The sequence below is a fragment of the Tursiops truncatus genome, chromosome 2 (assembly GCF_011762595.2).
Source record: "Tursiops truncatus isolate mTurTru1 chromosome 2, mTurTru1.mat.Y, whole genome shotgun sequence".
NCBI lineage: Eukaryota > Metazoa > Chordata > Mammalia > Artiodactyla > Delphinidae > Tursiops > Tursiops truncatus.
In genome coordinates, this window is record NC_047035.1 from 88,313,058 (window position 1) to 88,333,904 (window position 20,847).

The following is a 20,847-nucleotide window of genomic DNA, read 5'->3' on the forward strand; positions in this document are numbered from 1 at the left end:
AAAGAAAGCTGAATACAACATTTTCTGAATGAATGTAACCTTTCAGCTGTCATAGAAAAATTAATACTCACTATGATACAACATATTTAGTTTAGAAAGTTAAATTTAAAGCTTAATAATTAGATTTATTGAAGAAACAAAAACATTTTTGTGGTTTATAATAAATAATGTGTTCTGCTACAGATAAGAAGACTACATAAGTAAATAGAAATAAGACTAAATAAAGAGGAAAATAACAAATTAGATATTATGAACATTAAAAACTGACACTCATCTAAAGAAAGAGAAGGACAGAAAGAGAGAAGAACTCATATCAAGCATATATAAAAAACTCATAAATAAGAAGTCTTCAGATGTTAAAAAAAAAGAAGTCTTCAATAAGAAGATAATGTAATAGCAAAAATGGGGAAAATATACCAAAAGATATTTCAAAAAAGAGAGTACAGAATGTTAAGTAAACATGTCAAAAGATGTTTTGCTTCTTAGTAGTCAATTAAATGCAAAAAAGTGATACCTGGAATTATCACTCACCAACCAGAAAGTTCAAATGAAAATGACAGGTATTATCAAGTTTGACAAGAATGTGTATAATCCTTGAATCTCATTCACTGCTGATGAGGATGAAAAATCATACAAATGTTTTGAAAATTGTTAGAAATATCTAAAAAGATAAACACATGAAAGCTATGACTCGAAAATTTTACTACTACATGTATACTGAACAATAATTTATACACACCCCACCAAAGCTCAAGTTCTAGAATTTATATACCAGTGCTATTCTCAATAGACACAAACTGAAAATCACTCATATCGTAATACACATTGGAATAAATTAATTAATAGTTAAATATTTACACTATGGAATCCTATGCAACAGTGGCAATGCATGATCACAACAGGCAACCATATAGGCATATTCACAAACAACATAAAATAAAAAAGCCCAATCCAAAAGTGATTTTACTATGCCATTACATTTATACAAAATATAAAATACAGGTAAAGTGATCTTTTTGTTATTTACCAGAACAATATTAAACCTTAAGGGGAGCCACTAGAATGGGACCAGGGGGCTTCTGAGTATCTGGCAATTTTCTGTGTCTTTATCTATAAACTCTGTATGGAGTGTATTCAGATTCTGAATTTTCTGAAATTTGTCATTTCCTTACAAACCATGCATGTTTTTAGTTTTTTATACATAACAAAAAGTAAAAAAGATAGACTAGGGAAGGTAATTATAGTAGCACTTTAATATCCATGCTTTTCAAGGTGGAAGTGAAAGGTATTAAATACTTGACATTGTGATTAGTTCTTAAAAGGTGAAAATTTGAGATTAATAAATAAGACATACTTCTTCATATATAATCCTCAAAGAGGAGGGGTAGAAAGGAGAATTTTTTTTAATTTAATACAGAATCGTTAAGATAGAAAATAATGAAAACAGACTAGGTTTAAAAAAGAGCACACTGGACTTCCCTGGTGGCACAGTGGGTAAGAATTTGCCTGCCAATGCAGGGGACAGGGGTTCAATCCCTGGTCTGGGAAGATCCCACATTCCACAGAGCAACTAAGCACGTGTACCACAACTACTGAGCCTGCGCTCTACAGCCTGCAAGCAACAACTATTGAGCCTGCATGACACAACTACTAAAGGCCATGCACCTAGAGCCCATACTCCACAAAAAGAGAAATGACCGCAAGGAGAAGCCCGTGCACCACAACTATGAGTAACCCCTGCTTGACACAACTAGAGAAAACCTGTGCAGCAACAAAGACCCAACACAACCAAAAACAAATAAAATTAAATCTTTTGACTTCTGAGATGACTCACTCACGTAGCTGTAGGTAAGAGGTCTCAGTTCCTTGCCACATGGATCTCTCCTTAGGGCTGCTTGAGTGTCCTCATGACATGGCAGCTGGCTTACCCCAGGATGAGTGATCTAGCAGAAACCAAAGCAGAAGCTGCAATGACTTTTATACCTTTGGAAGCTGCACTTTGTCATTTCTGCAATGTCTTATTAGTTAAACAGTCAGCCCTTTTCAAATGTGAGGAGCCACATAGGTGCATGAAGACTGGGAGATAATTAGGGGATGATTAGGGCCATCCTGGAGGCTGGCTACCAAACTGGTTGACTCACCAAAGACTGACTTTTGTTTTCTTCACTTCTGGAGACAAAATGGTCAGTGAATCCCATTGGTGCTCTTTGAGATGTAGCAAAGCTACCTCTTGCTCTCACCCCCAGCCATGTGGCTGACAGGGTCTTGGTGCTCCGGCCGGGTGTCAAGCCTGTGCCTCTGAGGTGGGAGAGCTGAGTTCAGGACATTGGTCTACCAGAGACCTCCAGAACCTTGTAATATCAAACAGCAAAAGCTATCCCATAGATATTTGTCTCAACACTAAGACCGAGCTCCACTCAAAGACAAGCAAGATCCAGTGCTGGACACCGCATGCCAAACAACTAGCAAGACAGGAATGCAGGCCCACCCATTAGCAGAGAGGCTGCATAAAATCATAATAAGGTCACACACATCCCAAAACACACCACCGGATGCGGACCTGCGCAACAGAAAGACAAGATCCAGACACACCCACCAGAACACAGGCACAGGGCACACAGTGCCCTCCACCAGAAAGCCTACACAACCCACTGAACCAACCTTAGCCACTGGGGGCAGACAGCAAAAACAATGGGAACTACGAATCTGCAGCCTGTGAAAAGGAGACCCCAAACACAGTCCCGAAAGCCAAATAAGACAGAGAAACACACAACAGATGAAGGAGCAAGGTTAAGATCCCACCAGAACAAACAAATGTAGAGGAAATAGGCAGTCTACCTGAAAAAGAATTCAGAGTAATGATAGCAAAGATGATCCCAAATCCTGGAACTGGAATGGAGAATATACAAGAAACATTTAACAAGGACCTAGAAGAACTAAAGAGCAAACAGACAATGATGAGTAACACAATAAATAGAATTAAAAATTCTCTAGAAGGAAACAATAGCAGAATAACTGAGGCAGAAGAATGGATGAATGACCTGGAAGATAAAATAGTGGAAATAACTACTGCAGAGCAGAATAAAAAAAAAAAGAATGAAAAGAATTGAGGACAATCTGAGACACCTCTGGGAAAACATTAACCACACCAACATTCGAATATAGGGGGTCCCAGAAGTAGAAGAGAAAAAGAAAGAGACTGAGAAGATATTTGAAGAGATTATAATTGAAAACTTCCCTAATATGGGAAAGGAAATCGTTAATCAAGTCCAGGAAGCACAGAATCCCATACAAGATAAACCCAAGGGGAAACACGCCAAAACATGTATTAATCAAACTATCAAAAATTAAATACAAAGAAAAAATATTAAAAGCAGCAAGGGACAAATAACACACAAGGGAATTGCCATGAGGTTGCAGCTCATCTTTCAGCAGAAACTCTGCAATGCAGAAGGGACTGGCAGGACATATTTAAAGTGATGAAAGGGAAAAAGCTACAACCAAGATTCATCGACCCAGCAAGGATCTCATTCAGATTCGACAGAGAAGTTAAAACCTTTACAGACAAGCAAAAGCTAAGAGAATTCAGCACGACCAAACCAGCTTTACAACAAATGCTAAAGGAACTTCTCTAGGCAGGAAACACAAGAGAAGGAAAAGACCTACAATAACAAACCCAAAACAATTAAGAAAATGGTATAAGAACATACATATCAATAATTAGCTTAAATGTAAATGGATTAAATGCTCCAACCAAAAGACATAGACTGGCTGGATAGATCCGAAAACACAACTGGTATATATGGGGTCTACAAGAGACCCACTTCAGACGTAGGGACACATACAGACTGAAAGTGAGGGGATGGAATAAGATACTCCATGCAAATGGAAATCCAAAGAAAGCTAGATTAGCATTCTCATATCAGACAAAAAAGACTTTAAAATAAAGACTACTGCAGGAGACAAAGAAGGTCACTACATAATGATCAAGGGATCAATCCAAGAAGAAGACATGCACCCAACATAGAAGCACCTCAATACATAAGGCAAATGCTTACAGTCATAAAAGGGGAAATCAACAGTAACAGAATCATAGTAGGGGACTTTAGCACCTCTCTTTCACCAATTAGCAGATCATCCAAAATGAAAATAAATAAGGAAACACAAGCTTTAAATGATACATTAAACAAGATTGACTTAATTGATATTTATAGGACATTCCATCCAAAAACAACACAATACACTTTTTCTCAAGTGCTCGTGGAACATTCTCCAGGATAGATCATATCTTGGGTCACAAATCAAGCCTTTGTAAATTTAAGAAAATTGAAATCATATCAAGTATCTTTTCCAACCACAATGCTATCAGACTAGATATCAATTACAGGAAAAAATCTGTAAAAAAAATACAAACACATGGATGCTAAACAATACACTACTTAATAACCAAGAGATCAATGAAGAAATCAAAGAAGAAATAAAAAAATGCCTAGAAACAACTCACAATGAAAACATGACAAACCAATACCTATGGGACGCAGCAAAAGCAGTTCTAAGAGCGAAGTTTATAGAAATACAATCCTACCTCAAGATACAAGAAACATCTCAAATAAACAACCTGAACTTACACCTAAAGTAATTAGAGAAAGAAAAAAAAAACCAAAGTCAGCAGAGGAAAGAAATCATAAAGATCAGATCAGAAATAAATGAAAAAGAAATGAAGGAAACAACAGCAAAGATGAAAAAAAACAAAAAGCTGGTTCTTTGAGAAGATAAACAAAATTGATAACCCATTAGCCAGACTCATCAAGAAGAAAAGGCAGAAGACTCAAATCAACAGAATGAGAAATGAAAAAGGAGCAGTAACAACTGACACTGCAGAAATACAAAGGATCATGAGAGATTACTGCAAGCAACTCTATGCCAATAAAATGGACAACCTGGAAGAAATGGACAAATTCTTAGAAAAGCACAACCTTCCAAGACTGAACCAGGAAGAAATAGAAACTACAAACAGACGAATCACAAGCACTGAAATTGAGACTGTGATTTAAAATCTTCCAATAAACAAAAGCCCAGGACCAGATGGCTTCACAGGCAAATTCTATCAAACATTTAGAGAAGAGCTAACACCTATCCTTCTCAAACTCTTCCAAAATATAGCAGAGGGAAGAACTCTCCCAAATGTATTCTATGAGACCACCATCTCCCTGATACCAAAACCAGACAAAGATGTCACAAAGAAAGAAAACTACAGGCCAATATCACTGATGAACATAGATGCAAAAATCTTCAACAAAATACTAGCAAACAGAATCCAACAGCACATTAAAAGGATCATACACCATGATCAAGTGGGGTTTATCCCAGGGATGCAAGGTTTCTTCAATACATGCAAATCAATGTGATACACCATATTAAAAAACTGAAGGATAAAAACCATATGATCATCTCAATAGATGCAGAAAATTCTTTCAACAATATTAAACACCCATTTATGACAAAAACCCTCCAGGAAGTAGGCGCAGAGGGAACTTTCCTCAACATAATAAAGGCCATATATGACAAACCCAGAGCCAACATCGCTCTCAATGGTGAAAAAGTGAAAACATTTCCACCAAGATCAGGAACAATACAAGGTTGTCCACTCTCACCACTATTATTCAACACACTTTTGGAAGTTTTAGCTACAGCAATCAGAGAAGAAAAAGAAATAAAAGGAATCCAAATCGGAAAACAAGAAGTTAAGCTGTCACTGTTTGCAGATGACATGATACAATACATAGAGAATCCTAAAGATGCTACCAAAAACCTACCAGAGTTAATCAATGAATTTGGTAAGGTTGCAGGATACAAAATTAATGTACAGGTATCTCTTTCATTCCTATATGCTAAAGATGAAAAATCTGAAACAGAAATTAGGGAAACACTCCCATTTACCACTGCAACAAAAAGAATAAAATACCTAGGAATAAACCTACCTAAGGAGACAAAAGACGTTTACTCGGAAAATTATAAGACACTGATGAAAGAAATCAAAGATGACACAAGCAGATAGAGAGATATACCATGTTCTTGGGTTGGAAGAATCAACATTGTGAAAATGACTATACTACCCCAAGCAATCTACAGATTCAATGCAATCCCTATCAAACTACCAATGGCATTTTTCAGAGAACTAGAACAAAAAATTTCACAATTTGTATGGAAACAAAAAAACCCAAACAGCCAAAGCAATCTTGAGAAGGAAAAACGGAGCTGGGGGAATCAGGCTCTCTGACTTCAGACTATACTACAAAGCTACAGTAATCAAGACAGTATGGTACCGGCACAAAAAACAGAAATATAGATTGATGGAACAGGAGAGAAAGCCCAGAGATAAACCCATACACATATGGTCACCTTATTTTTTAATAAAGGAGGCAAGAATATACAATGGAGAAATCACAGCCTCTTCAATAAGTGGTGCTGGGAAAACTGGACAGTTACAGGTAAAAGAATGAAATTAGAAGACTCCCTAAGACCATACACAAAAATAAACTCAAAATGGATTAAAGACCTAAATGTAAGGCCAGACACTGTAAAACTCTTAGAGGAAAACATAGGCAGAACACTCTATGACATCAATCACAGCAAGATCCTTTTTGACCCACCTCCTAGAAAATGGAAATAAAAAGAAAAATAAACAAATGGGACCTAATGTGACTTAAAAGCTTTTGCACAGCAAAGGAAAATGTAAACAAGACGAAAAGACAACCCCCAGAATGGGAGGACATATTTGCCAACGAAGCAACTGACAAAGGATTAATCTCCAAACTTTACACGCAGCCCAAGCAGCTCAATATCAAAAAAAACAAACAACCCAATCCATAAATGGACAGAAGACCTAAATAGACATTTCTCCAAAGAAGATATACAGATTGCCAACAAACACATGAAAGAATTCTCAACATCACTGATCATTAGAGAAATGCAAATCAAAATTACAATGAGGTATCACCACACACAGGTAAGAATGGCCATCATCAAAAAAACCTACAAACAATAAATTCTGCAGAGGTGTGGAGAAAAGGGAACCCTCTGGAACGGTTGGTGGGAATATACATTGATACAGCCACTATGGAGAACAGTATGGAGGTTCCTTAAAAAACTAAAAATAGACCTACCATAAGACATGGCAATCCCACTACTGGGCATATACCTGGAGAAAACCATAATTCAAAAAGAGTCATATTCCACAATGTTCATTGCAGCTCTATTTGCAATAGCCAGGACATGGAAGCAACCTAAGTGTCCATCAACAGATGAATGGATAAAGAGGAAGTTGCACATCTTCAATATACAATGGAATATTACTCAGCCATAAAAAAAAATGAAATTGAGTTATTTGTAGTGAGGTGGATGGACCTAGAGTCTGTCATACAGAGTGAAGTAAGTCAGAGAGAGAAAAACAAATACTGTATGATAACACATATATATGGAATCTAAAAAAAAGAAAAAAAATGGTTGGGAAGAACCTAGGGGCAGGACAGGAATAAAGATGCAGACAGAGAGAATGGACTTGAGGACATGCGGAGGGGGAAGGGTAAGCTGGGATGAAGTGAGAGAGTGGCATGGACTTATATATACTACCAAATGTAAAATAGTTAGCTAGTAGGAAACAGCTGCATAGCACAGGGAGATCAGCTCAGTGCTTTGTGATCACTTAGAGGGGTGGCAGGGAGACGCAAAAGGGAGGAGATATGGGGATATATGTATATGTATAGCTGATTCACTTTGTTATAAAGCAGAAACTAACACACCATTGTAAAGCAATTATAGTCCAATGAAGATGTTAAAAATAAATAAATAATTTATGCCCCCCCCCAAATTAAATGTTTTTTAAAAATAAATAAATAAAAAAGAGCACTCAATAACATGGTAACTCTAAACCTAAGTATTTTCAGTACTATAGTAAATGTAAATGGATTAATATCTCCTATTAAAGTGTAATTTTTTTATATTATGTGCAACTAAATTTTTTCTACAATATACACATAAAATAAAAGAATTACATTAGAAAGGAGAAAACATTCCATGTATTGAAAAACAATAAAACAATATGCATATAATATGCATCTTAGATAAAGTAGTCTTTAAGTTCAGAACAATTTGTCATTATTGTAATTAGTATTATTATCCCAATTTCTTAAAAATATTTCAATACTTTTTCTATTTGAAATAATATTTTAGTATTTTTTTCTTTGCTCTTTTGTGGTCTAATACATGGTAAGTATTTAGGTGCTAACATAACCTAAAAATATATGTTGTTTTTTTTTTACAGCCGAACAAAACTGAATCAAGAAGAAATAGATAACTTGAAAAGACTGATCACTAAAAGCAAAATAGAATCTGTCATTTAAAAAAACTCCCTACCAACAAAAGTCCAGGATCAGATGGTTTCACAGGCAAATTCTACCAAATATACAAAGCAGAACTTACAGTGATTCTTCTCAAACTCTTCGAAAAGACCGAAGAGTAAGGAATACTTCCAAAGACATTCTATGAAGCCACCATCACCCTGATATCAAAACCAGATGCTGTGGGGGGGACTTCCCTGGTGGCACAGTGGTTAAGAATCCATCTGCCAATTCAGGGGACATAGGTTCGAGCCCTGGTCCGGGAAGATACCACATGCCACAGAGCAATTAAGCCTGTGTGCCACAACTACTGAGCCTGCGCTCTACAGCCCACGAACCACAACTACTGAAGCCTGGGCACCTAGAGCCCATGCTCTGCAACAATAGAAGCTACCGCAATGAACAGCCTGCACACTACAACGAAGAGTAACCCCCACTCACCACAACAAGAAAGAGCCCGTGCACAGCAACGAAGACCCAATGCATCCAAAAATAAAGAAGGAAATAAATTTACTAAAAAAAAAACAAACAAAAAAAAAAACAGAAAGGGACTTTTCTGGTGGTCCTGTAGTTAAGATTTCGCCTTCCAGGGCAGGGGGTGTGGGTTTGATCCCTGGTTGTGGAGCTAAGATCCCACATGCCTCACAAACAAGAAACCAAAACATAAAACAGAAGCAATATTGTAACAAATTCAATAAAGACTTAAAAAACACACAGACACAGAGAAAGACACTACCAAAAAAGAAAATTGCAGGCCAATATCTTTGATAAATATAGATGCAAAAATTCTCAACTGAATATTAGAAAACCGAATCTGACAACACATAAGAGGATCATACACCATGACGAAATTTGATTCACCCCAGTGTCACAAAGTTGTTTCAACATATGCAAATCAATCAACATGATACACCCCATCAACAAAGGAAAAACACAAAACAAATGATCATCTCAATAGATGCTGAAAAAGCATTTGAAAAACTTCAACATCCATTCATGATAAAAACGCTTACCAAAGTGGGTATAGAGGAAACATATCTCAACATAATAAAAGCTACTTATGAAAAACGCACAGTCAATATAATACTCAATGTTCACAAGCTGAAAGCCTTCCCGCTAAAATCTGGAACAAGACAAGGATGCCCACTCTCACCTCTTCTCTTCAACATAGTATTGGAAGTCCTAGCCACAACAATCAGACAAGAAAAAGAAATAAAATCTAACCAAATTGAAAAGAGGTAAAGTTGTCATTATATGCAGATAACATGATAATATATATAAAGGAAACCCTAAAAATTCCACAGAAAAACTACTAGAACTGATAAACAAATTCAACAAAGTAGCAGGATACAAGATTAACATACATAAATTGGTTGTATTTCTTTGTTTTTCTTTTTTTAATTTATTCTGGCTGCATTAGGTCTTCATTGCTGTGCACGGGCTTTCTCTAGTTGTGGCCAGTGGGGGTTAGCCTTCGTTGTGGTGCGCAGGGTTCTCATTGCAGTGGCTTCTCTTGTTGCAGAGCACAGGCTCTAGGCATGCGGGCTTAAGTAGTTGTGGCACACAGGCTCAGTAGTTCTGGCTCAGGGGCTCTAGAGTGCAGGCTAAGTAGTTGTGGAGCACAGGTTTAGTTGCTCCACGGCATGTGAGATCTTCCTGCACCAGGGCTCAAACCCATGTCCCCTGTATTGGCAGGCGAATTCTCAACCATGGAGCCACCAGGGAAGTCCCTGGTTGCATTTCTTTACACTAACAATGAAGTATCAGAAAGGGAATGTAAACAAGCAATACTTTTTAAAATGGCATCAAAAAAATAAAATACTTATGAATAAACCTCACCAAGGAGGTGAAAGACTTATATGCTGAGAACTACAAAACATTAGTAAAGGAAACTGAAGATGATCCAAAGAAATGCAAAGACATCCCATGCTCTTGGACGGGAAGAAGTAATAGTGTTAAAATGGCTATACTACCCAAAGCAATCTACAGATTTAATGTGATTCCTATCAAATTGCCCATGACACTTTCCCCAGAACTAGAACAAATAATCCTAAAATGTATCTGGAACCATAAAAAGTCAGAACTGTCAACACAATCCTGAGGAAAAAGAAGAAAGCAGGAGGCATAAGCCTCTTAAACTTCACACAATACTACAAAGTTACAGTAATGAAAACCGCATGGTATTGGCACAGAAAGAGATGCACGGATCAATGGAATGGAATAGAGAGCCCAGAAATAAACCCACACACTTATGGTCAATTAACCTTCGACAAAGGAGGCAAGAATATACAATGGGGAAAAGACAGTCTCTTCAGCAAGTGGTGTTTTGAAAGTTGGACAGCCGTATGCAAATCAGTGAAGTCAGAACATACCCTCACACCATACACAAAAATAAACTCAAAACGGCTTGTATGCTTAAATATAAGATATGACACCTTAAAACTCCTAGAAGAGAACATAAGCAAAACATTCTCTGACATAAATCATACCAAAGTTCTCCTAGGTAGTTCTCCCAAGGCAGTACAAATACAGTAAGTCACTTACATATGAACCTTCAAGTTGCAAACTTTCAAAGATGCAAACATCCATTCACATGTCCAATCATGTAAGTTAGTTCACGTGCCTGGCATACATTGTCACGTGCATGCATCCTCTATAAGTGGTTGTGCTTTTGTGTGCTTTACAGTACTGTATAGAGTACAGTAGTACAGTACTTTTATTTCAAGTCCAAGATGTCTGGAAGCAAGCGTACAAGCAGCGGTGATGTAGCTGGTACTGTTAAGAAGTGCCAAGCGATAATGATGGAAACAAAAGTGAAAGTAATTGAGAGAGTGGAGCAAGGCAAAAAGATGTTAGACACCGCACATTCTTATAACATGAATCATTCAATCATTGGCATGAATCTAAAGAACAAGGACAAGATCATGGAACATGTGAAGTCTGCTGTGCCAACGATGTTGACAAAATATCGAAGAAGCATGGAAAAGTGATGGAGGAGATGGAGAAACTTCTCAGTGTGCGGATGCAGGATCAACATCAGCACTGAGTCCTGCTCAGCTTAATGCTGATTCAAGAGAAAGCTAAAGGCCTTTATGAAGATTTGAAGAAGAAATATGGCAAAGAATCAGAGGGCACATCTTTTAATGCCAGCCATGGCTGGTTTCATCGGTTCAAGGCTAGAGCCAACCTTCACAATGTAAAAGTAAGTGGAGAGGCAGCAAGTGCAGATAGGGTAGCTGTCCAGGAACTTCCGGAAACACTTTGAGAAATTATTGATGATGGGGTGTATTTACCCAAGCAGGTTTTTAATGTGGATGAGAAACAACTGTACTGGAAGAGGATACTGGACCGAAGTTACATCAGTAAGGAGGAAAAGTTGATGCCAGGCTATAAAGCAGCAAAGGACAGGCTAACTGTTGTTTGGTGGCAATGCTTCCAGTGATATGAAGCTGAAGCCTCTCTTAGTTTATCATTCAGAGAAGCCAAGAGCCCTTAAAAACATAGCCAAGGGCTCTCTTCCTGTTGTGTGGAAGAGTAACCCCAAAGCCTGGATTACACAGGCCACGTTCCAGGACTGGTTTTGCCACCACTTTATCCCAGATGTAGAGAAATATTGCTTGGAGAATGACGTCCCAGCAAAACATTCTTTTGCTGCTCAACAATGTTCTGGGCCACACCCCATTCATGGATGACTTTCATCCCAACGTCAAAGTAGTGCATCTGTCACCAAATACTACATTGCTCATCCAACCTATGGACCAGGGAGTTATAGTGACTTTCAAGAAATATTATTTATGTCACATTTTTTGTCAGACAGTAAAGGTAAGTGACAAATCAGGAACAACCTAGGGACAATTTTGGAAGGACTATAACATCTACAAGACCTTAAAAAACATTGACTTTGCATGGTGTGAGTGTATGGTGGTCACCATGAATGTGGTTTGGAAGAACATTTGCCCACAGTTTGTCCATGATTTTTGTGGATTTGAGAAGGTAGATCAGAAGTGCGAAGAGGTCTTCAGCAACGTAGTGACCCTCAGTGAGAAGCTGGAGCTAGGTCTGCAAGAGGACGATTTCACTGAACTCCTTGCTGTGCAACATGAGGAGCTTACTAATGAAGACCTGATGGAATTGGAGGCCCAGAGAAAGGATGAAGAGGGGCAGGAGGAAGAAGAAGTAAGTGAAGAACTGAAGAGATTCATGACACAGAAAATGGCAAGGGGATCTCCTTTATTTGAGGAAGCACTGTTAGATTTTGAGGCACAGGACCCAAACCTAGAATAGTACCCAAAGGTGGCAGTAGCAGCCATTCAGAATGCAATCTAGTGCTACCTTGTCATCTATGATGAGAAGAAAAGAGCTACTACCCAGACATCAATAGATCATTTTTTCAAGAGGGTAGATAGAATTAAATCCAGCAAGGAACCAGAACCTATGCCATCAATGTCAGGTATGAGTGAAATGGCAGCTTGCCCTCTGTCTCCTACTGCTGATAAACCCTCACCTCTACCATCTCCCACCTCCTCTCCTTCCTCCAATCAGTAACTCTTCTTGCCTGTTCACTCGATGCCAGCCTGCGTATCCCAGCTGTTGTACTGTACTACTGTACTTTTCAAGTTACTGTACTGTAACATTATAAATGTTTTATTTGGGGCTTCCCTGGTGGCGCAGTTGTTGAGAATCTGCCTGCCAATGCAGGGGACACGGGTTCGAGCCCTGGTCTGGGAAGATCCCACATGCCGCGGAGCAACTAGGCCTGTGAGCCACAACTACTGAGCCTGTGCGCCTGGAGCCTGTGCTCCGCAACAAGAGAGGCCACGACAGTGAAAGGCCCGCGCACCGCGATGAAGAGTGGCCCCCCCTCGCCGCAACTAGAGAAAGCCCTCGCACAGAACTGAAGACCCAACACAGCCAAAAATAAATTAATTAATTAATTAATAAAAAATTAAAAAAAGAAAACTCTAAGGCAACCACTAAAACATTAAAAAAATGTTTTATTTGTTTTTGTGTTTGTTTTTTATGTACTGTTTGTGTGAAAAGTATTATAAACCTATTACGGTACAATACCATATAGCTGACTGTGTAAGTTGGGTACCTAGGCTAACTTTGTTGGATTTACAAACAAATTGGACTTACAAATGCACTCTTGGAACAGAACTTGTTCATATGTAGGGGACTTACTGTAAAAGCAAAAAAGAAACAGGAACTAATCAAACTTATAAGCTTTTGCACAGCAAAGGAAACCATAATCAAAGTGAAACTACAACCTATGGACTGGGAGAAAATATTAGCAAATGATGAGACTGACAAGGGCTTAATTTCCAAAGTATACAAACAGCTCATGCAACTCAATAACAAAATAACAAATAACTCAATGGAAAAATGGGTAGAAGACCTAAATAAACATTTCTCCAAAGAAGACATACAGATAGCCAATAGGCACATGAAAAGATGCTCCTCATCACTAATTATTAGAGAAACGCAAAATCCAAATTACAATGAGGTATCACTTCACACTGATCAGAATGGCCATGATTAAAAAAATCTACAATTAACAAATGCTGGAGGGGGTATGGAGAAAAGGGAACCCTTCTACACTGCTGGTGGCCATGTAAGTTGGTGCAGCCACTATGGAAAACAGTATGGAGGTTCTTCAGAAAAACTATAAAGAGAGTTGCCATATGATCTAGCAATCCCACTTGTGGACATATTTCTAGAAAAAACTATAATTCAAAAAGATACATGCAACTCTGTGTTCATAGCAGCACTATTTATAATAGCCAAGACATGGAAACAACCTAAATGTTCATTGAAAAATGAATGTATATAAAGAAGGTGTGGTATACGTATACAATAGATATTACTCAGACATAAAAAAGAATAATGCCATTTGCAGCAACATGGATGGACCTAGAGATGATGATACTAAGTGAAGTAAGTCAGAAAGAGAAAGACAAATACCATATAATATCACTTATAAACAGGACACAAATGAACATGTCAGCGAAACAGACACAAACACACAGATATAGAAAACAGAGTTGTGGTTGCCAAGGAGAGAGTGAAGGAAAGATAGGGAGTTTTGGAATAGCAGAAGCAAACTATTCTACATAGGATGGAAAAACCACAAAGACCTACTGTATAGCAGAGGGAACTATATTCAATATCCTGTGATAAACCATATGGAAAAGAATATATATATATAAAACTGAATCACTTTGCTGCACAGCAGAAATTAATACAACAATGTATAAAGGCTGGAGAGGGTGTGGAGAAAAGGGAACCCTCCTGCACTGTTGGAGGAATGTAAACTGATACAGCCACTATGGAGAACAGTATGGAGGTTCCGTAAAAACTAAAAATAGAACTACCATATGACCCAGCAATTCCACTACTGGGCATATACCCGGAGAAAACCATAATTCAAAGAGACATGTAAAAAAAAAAAAAAAAGAGACATGTACCACAATGTTCACTGTAGCACTATTTACAATAGCCAGGACACAGAAGCAACGTAAATGTCCATCGACAGATGAATATATAAAGAAGATGTGGCACATATATACAATGGAGTATTACTCAGCCATAAAAAGGAACAAAATTGAGTTATTTGTAGTGAGGTGGTTGGACGTAGAGTCTGGCATACAGAGTGAGGTAAGTCAGAAAGAGAAAAACAAATACCATATGCTAACACATATATATGGAATCTAGAAAAATGGTACTGATGAACCTAGTGATAGGGCAGGAATAAAGACACAGATGTAGAGAACGGATTTAAGGACACAGAGGGGAAGGGGAGACAGGGACGTAGTGAGAGAGTAGCACTGACATATATACACTACCAAATGTAAAATAGCTAGTGGTAAGTTGCCGCATAGCACAGGGAGATCAGCTCGGTGCTTTATGTCCCCCAGAGGGGTAGGATGGGGGTGTGGGAGAGAGGCTCAAGAGGGGGGGATATGAGGAATATATGTATACATATAGCTGATTCACTTTGTTGTAAAGCAGAACCTAATACAATGTTATAAAGCAATTATACTCCAATAAACATGTATTTAAAAAAACCCACAACACTGTAAATCAACTACACTTGAAAATATTTCTTAAGGGCGAAAAATTTTTTGAATGTAAGTTTTATTGTGTGTGTATACCACAGGTTCAATATATATGAATTATGTCAAATTGATTATTGTTTTTCAAAAGAAAGAATTTTTGATATTTCACATCAGCTTCATAATATAAAGGCAGAAAAACTATATTATTTTTTCTAAAGCTCAGAAATAGCCATTTTGCTCATTCAGTATACTATAAACCACTAACTTTATTAAAAAGGGATTTGTGACCTCTCCCTTCCAAAGAAATATTTCTCCACTCACGCAAGTTTAATAGAATGTTCCGCCATGAACTGACTTCCCACCTTAGAGACATGAGATTTGCATCCTGAAATCTCTTTCTTGCAAAAATGTCCAATTAGCATCCTAGCATTACAGAAAAGAAATGCTTTTTTCCAGATCTCAAATTCCATACAACTTTACTCAAGACATCATGTATTTTTTTTCACACACACACACACACACACACACACACACACACTGTATTTTATTTTTATAAGAGATAAATAAACTGACACCAAGCATTGTAAATGGATGACCACAACAAAAGCAACAATGACTGCAATTACCAAACATGAAACACACTCATACTGTGTCATAATATTAACATTCAGTCCAGGAATCCTCCACTGTAACAGCTCCTTTACTTTGCAGTGAAAGACATCATGTATTTGTAAATTATCAACACTCACCTGAGGTATTTAAAGATCAACAGAAACATAATTTTGTGTTCTCTTTCATTTATTCTGGTTCTAAGTGGTCATTTTTAAACGAAAGTATTTAAGTATGTTAATGTCACCTTATAACATCATATTTCAAATGACTACCGTCTCTCCAAAGATGAAATATGAGGAACTATTGAAATATTAGGCTCTCCAAAGTTTTACTCTCTGAATCTGTATTACCCTTCTGCTGAACTCCACACTGTTGATTATTCTCTGAGAATATTCTTTTTCTCGTATGGCCGTCTCACATGCTCTTTCATTTCATGAAGTTTTTCCTACAATTTTATGCCTAGTTTATTTCTGAGAAAATGCATTATTTCAGATTGATATTTATACACACAAAGACTTCTCTATAATTCTGAGAGTTTCAAGAACTCCTTTTTTTGTTTAATACTTAGATTCTGAAGCTCTCCACAAAGCATTACTAAAATTGCACTTACATAAGTATCTACATATTAATCACACATTAATGCATTTACAATTGTATTATGATTTATTGCTAATTTTGAAGCATAAACGTAGCTGTCTTACTTACCACCCTCTTGGAAATCACTTTAATATTTGCACTTAGGACTTGAAAGAGAATGGATAAATAAAAACCTGAAGAATATGCAAATACAATTTATATATTTCTCATAAAATTAGGTGATTATCTAACCTTTATCCAGAAAAAAGAAGAGCCCAGATACTCTGCAGGCATGATACTCGAGAATGTGTGGCCTTCCAGCAGGAAAACAGGCAGTAATCCATGTGGCAGAGTTTACCTGTGACCAGCTGGGGTAAGTGACCTATGCGTTCCTTACATGCAACGTATCAGGAGTGGAAAAAGGGAACTTGTCAGTTGTGGCAATAAGTATAACAAAGTTTTGTAGCAGGTCATGCTCATATATTCAACACAGGTACAATCAAAATTTTGTTCAATTCTGGTAAATCTAAGTCTGTATCTGTTACCTTGTCTTTAATGAGGAAATGTCAGAACTGACTTACAAAAAACAAAGTGTTTTGTTTGTTTGTTTGTTTTAATTACAGTCACGGTTAGTAAGACATAGCTCAGAACAGCTAATGTGACTTAGTGATTCTCTCATCAGGAAATACAGTTTCTACTTCCTTGTTTATTCTCCACATCCTGTAGTAAGTAAAGTTTCAATGAAAGATAAATCTACAGGGCGAAAAGAAAATTACATGTGTTGATAAGATCATTTTGACAGGTTTTACCACATATGTCAGTGTTTCTGGGGATGGACACAAGCCAGAGCTCCCTACTCTGACATTTTCACTGATGTCATTCCCTTTGATCCTCAATTTGAAAGTGGATAAAAATGTTTTCTATGTTTTCTTCTTTAAGAAATTAAACAAAGAATGCTGTCTAGACATGATCCTCTAATGATGTTCAGTCAGTGGTCATCAACAGAGGAAAAGCACAGAATCTGATCCCCACAGAAGGATGACATTCAGTCAGGTAAGAAAATTCTCCCTGAAATCAGAGCTTCATCTTTAACATGCAATCAAAGGCTTTCACAGGTTCTTCATCACTCTGCACTCAGCCCTATTATATGGGATTGGCTCTGAGAATCTCACCTCAGAGGACTGACAAACATGTCATAGTACACTGATCTGGTACCAGATCCTGCCTCTCTTAATGATCTCCTGCAGGGACATTGGAATATTCTAGGATACTTCCTGGAGCCCTCTACTCCATACAGGTACACTTCCAAGTAGAAACAGAAGCTTTGATTCTCACTGGGAGAAGCTTTGATTCTCACTGGTCCAACCAACCTCTCTAGAAATATGATGTTCTAATCTCTCCTGATTAGAACATTTCAAGGTCTCTCCCTGTGCTAATTTAGTAAAGCTAAAAGAGAAACAAGAAAGAGCAAACTATGCAGGGAGCAATATATAAGATTCCTTTACTTAATGTATTTATCTGATATACCCAAATATTGATAAATATAGATTCATTTCATAATGGTCAAGGAAAGAGGAGGAGGAACCTCCATGCCAACAGTATATATAAAATGGAATCAATATTGCATAAGCTCCTGCTTAAGCTTGGCTACGAGGTACTAACTCTTCTCCTAAAGAAGCAGTAACTCTCCATCATTTGAAGCACACTGAGGACTCAGACAGCTGGACACTGAGGGTGTAGTCTCCTCACTCGAATTCTGTACCTGCATCACAGAACAATGAAATATTCCCAAAGAATTATTAAGGATGAGGTGGGGAATTGAAATAAAAAAGATGAATCCATAGTCTGCCCTACCATCTGTTCTGCTGGATATTACCACCATCTTGGCCCAATATGACCTTCCCACTTTTCTCTGGGCCTCCCTACTTTCCACCTCCATCCTCTCATTATATCTTACCTACACTTGGAAACGACTCTAGTTTTTCCACTGATCTTTATCTACAAGTAATCCAAAGAGCAACTGTGTATATAACTCCTTAGAAACCTCAGGTCTAAGTAATACATGACCTTCGAAGTCCAAAGTTTTCCTTTATTATTTTTTTTCTAATTTCCATGTACTTAAACTCTCAGGACCTCCACTGTTCTCAGGTTCGTCTTCCCTGCAAAATCTGTCAACCTAGACATAGACTTAAGTACCACCCTCTAATTCTCTCCTAGGGAATCCAGTTTTTAAAAAAGCCTCAACAAACCTTATGGACTTTATTAAAGACTCTTTAAGATAACCCATGGGAGATAGCAGTACACCCATAGATATCTATTTAATACACCCTCAGAGTATTTATTTTTTCTTTTTTATAAAGTCTCTTCTGGCCAATGAAGACTCTCAGCTCTTCTTCTTCAACATATGCAGTGTCTCACCCTTCTGATTACTCTCTGCTCTATCCCAGGTCCACTCCCTTTCCTGATATTACATTCTTTCCCAATTTTGTATGTTGGTAAAATCCAATAACATAAAATGTAACATGTTAACTATCATAAAGTGCACCGTTCAGTGATATTAAATACGTTCATATTATTGGGAAATCAACATCACCATTTATCTTTCTAATTCTTTTCTACAGTTTTAAAACTGTAACTCTATATCCTTTAAACATAACTTTCCTTTTTGTTCCATAACCACCTGAAAAGCATCATTACCCTCCCAATTTCTATGGTTTTGACTACACTAAGTACCCCATATAATTGAAATAAGTAGTTGTTATGACTCACTAAAAGTCACAAAAATGGCATTTTTGGTAGCTAAATTTCCTCAAGATTCATCCATGTTGTAGCATATTCCTAGATCTCTTCCTTCTTAACAGTGAATAATATTGTATTATATGGGTATACCACACTTTGTTTATCCAGAATCTAGTGGATGAACACTTAGGTTGCTTTCATATTTTAGCTACTGTGATTATTACTGCTCTAAACACTGGCGTACAAATATTTCTTTAGGACCCTGATTTCAATTCCTTTGGGCATACCTCATAGTACAATTCCTGGATCATGTAGTAATTCTATTTTTCAATATCTGAAAACTTGCCATACTCTTCTGCAAAGCAGCTGTATCATTCTACGTTCCCACTGACATAGCACAATGCTTCCAACTCCCTCACATCCTCAGCAATACTTGTTTTCTGCTTGTGTATGTGTCTGTGTGCTTGTGTGTGTATGCATGCACACAAATATATAAACATGCATTTAGTGATATGGAGCATCTATTCAAGTGCTTAGTCATTTGTACATCTTTCTGAAGAACCATCTATTCAAGTCTTTTATCCATTTTTGAATCAGGGTGTTTGCTTTTTGTTGAGTTGTAGGAGTTCTCTGTATATTCTGAATAGAAATCTCTTGTCAGATAGATGGCTTTCAAATATTTTCTCCCATCTTGTGGGTTGCCATTTTATTCTGTTTACATTTCTTTGATACACATTTTTTTAAATTATGTACTGCAAATTGTTTATTTTTTTGTCAGCTGTACTTTTGTTGTTCCTTCGTTTCATATTGAGGAAAACACTGCCAAATCCAATGTCATGAAGCTCTTGTCCTGTGTCTTCTTCTAAGACTTTTTATTTTATTAGGTCTTATATTTAGTTTCTTGATACGTTTCCATCAATTTTTGCATATGATGTTAGGTAAGGGTCCATCTTCCTTCTTTTGCATGTTGACAACAAGACTTCTCAGCACCATTTGTTGAAAATACTATACTTTCTACTTTGAAAAATCTTGGCAACTTGTCAAAAACCATTTGGCCATATATCAGGGTTTATTTCTGGGTGTCGTATTCTATTCTGTTGGTCTTGAATAAGGGAGAAAACAGTAAAACCTATCCAGGTTGATGAAGAACAGAAAGAAAGACCAGGACTGAGAATTAGGAGGGCAATATAAAACAGCAGGGAGTAAAAGACAGTGTGAGAGAAGATCTTGTATTTCCGAGTTCATGGAAATATGATCATGCTAAAACCAGTAAACGCCTGACTTTGAACAACACGGTAAATGTGCTAGCAAGAAACATAACACTTACCCATCTCTGGGAAATATAGTATGGACATAAAGATAAACTACACACAAATATATTAAAAGGGGAAGGGATTTCATGGTGTGAGAATATTGTGGGATTTGAAATACAATTACTTCTGTTCTACCATTGTCTCTAAAATTTA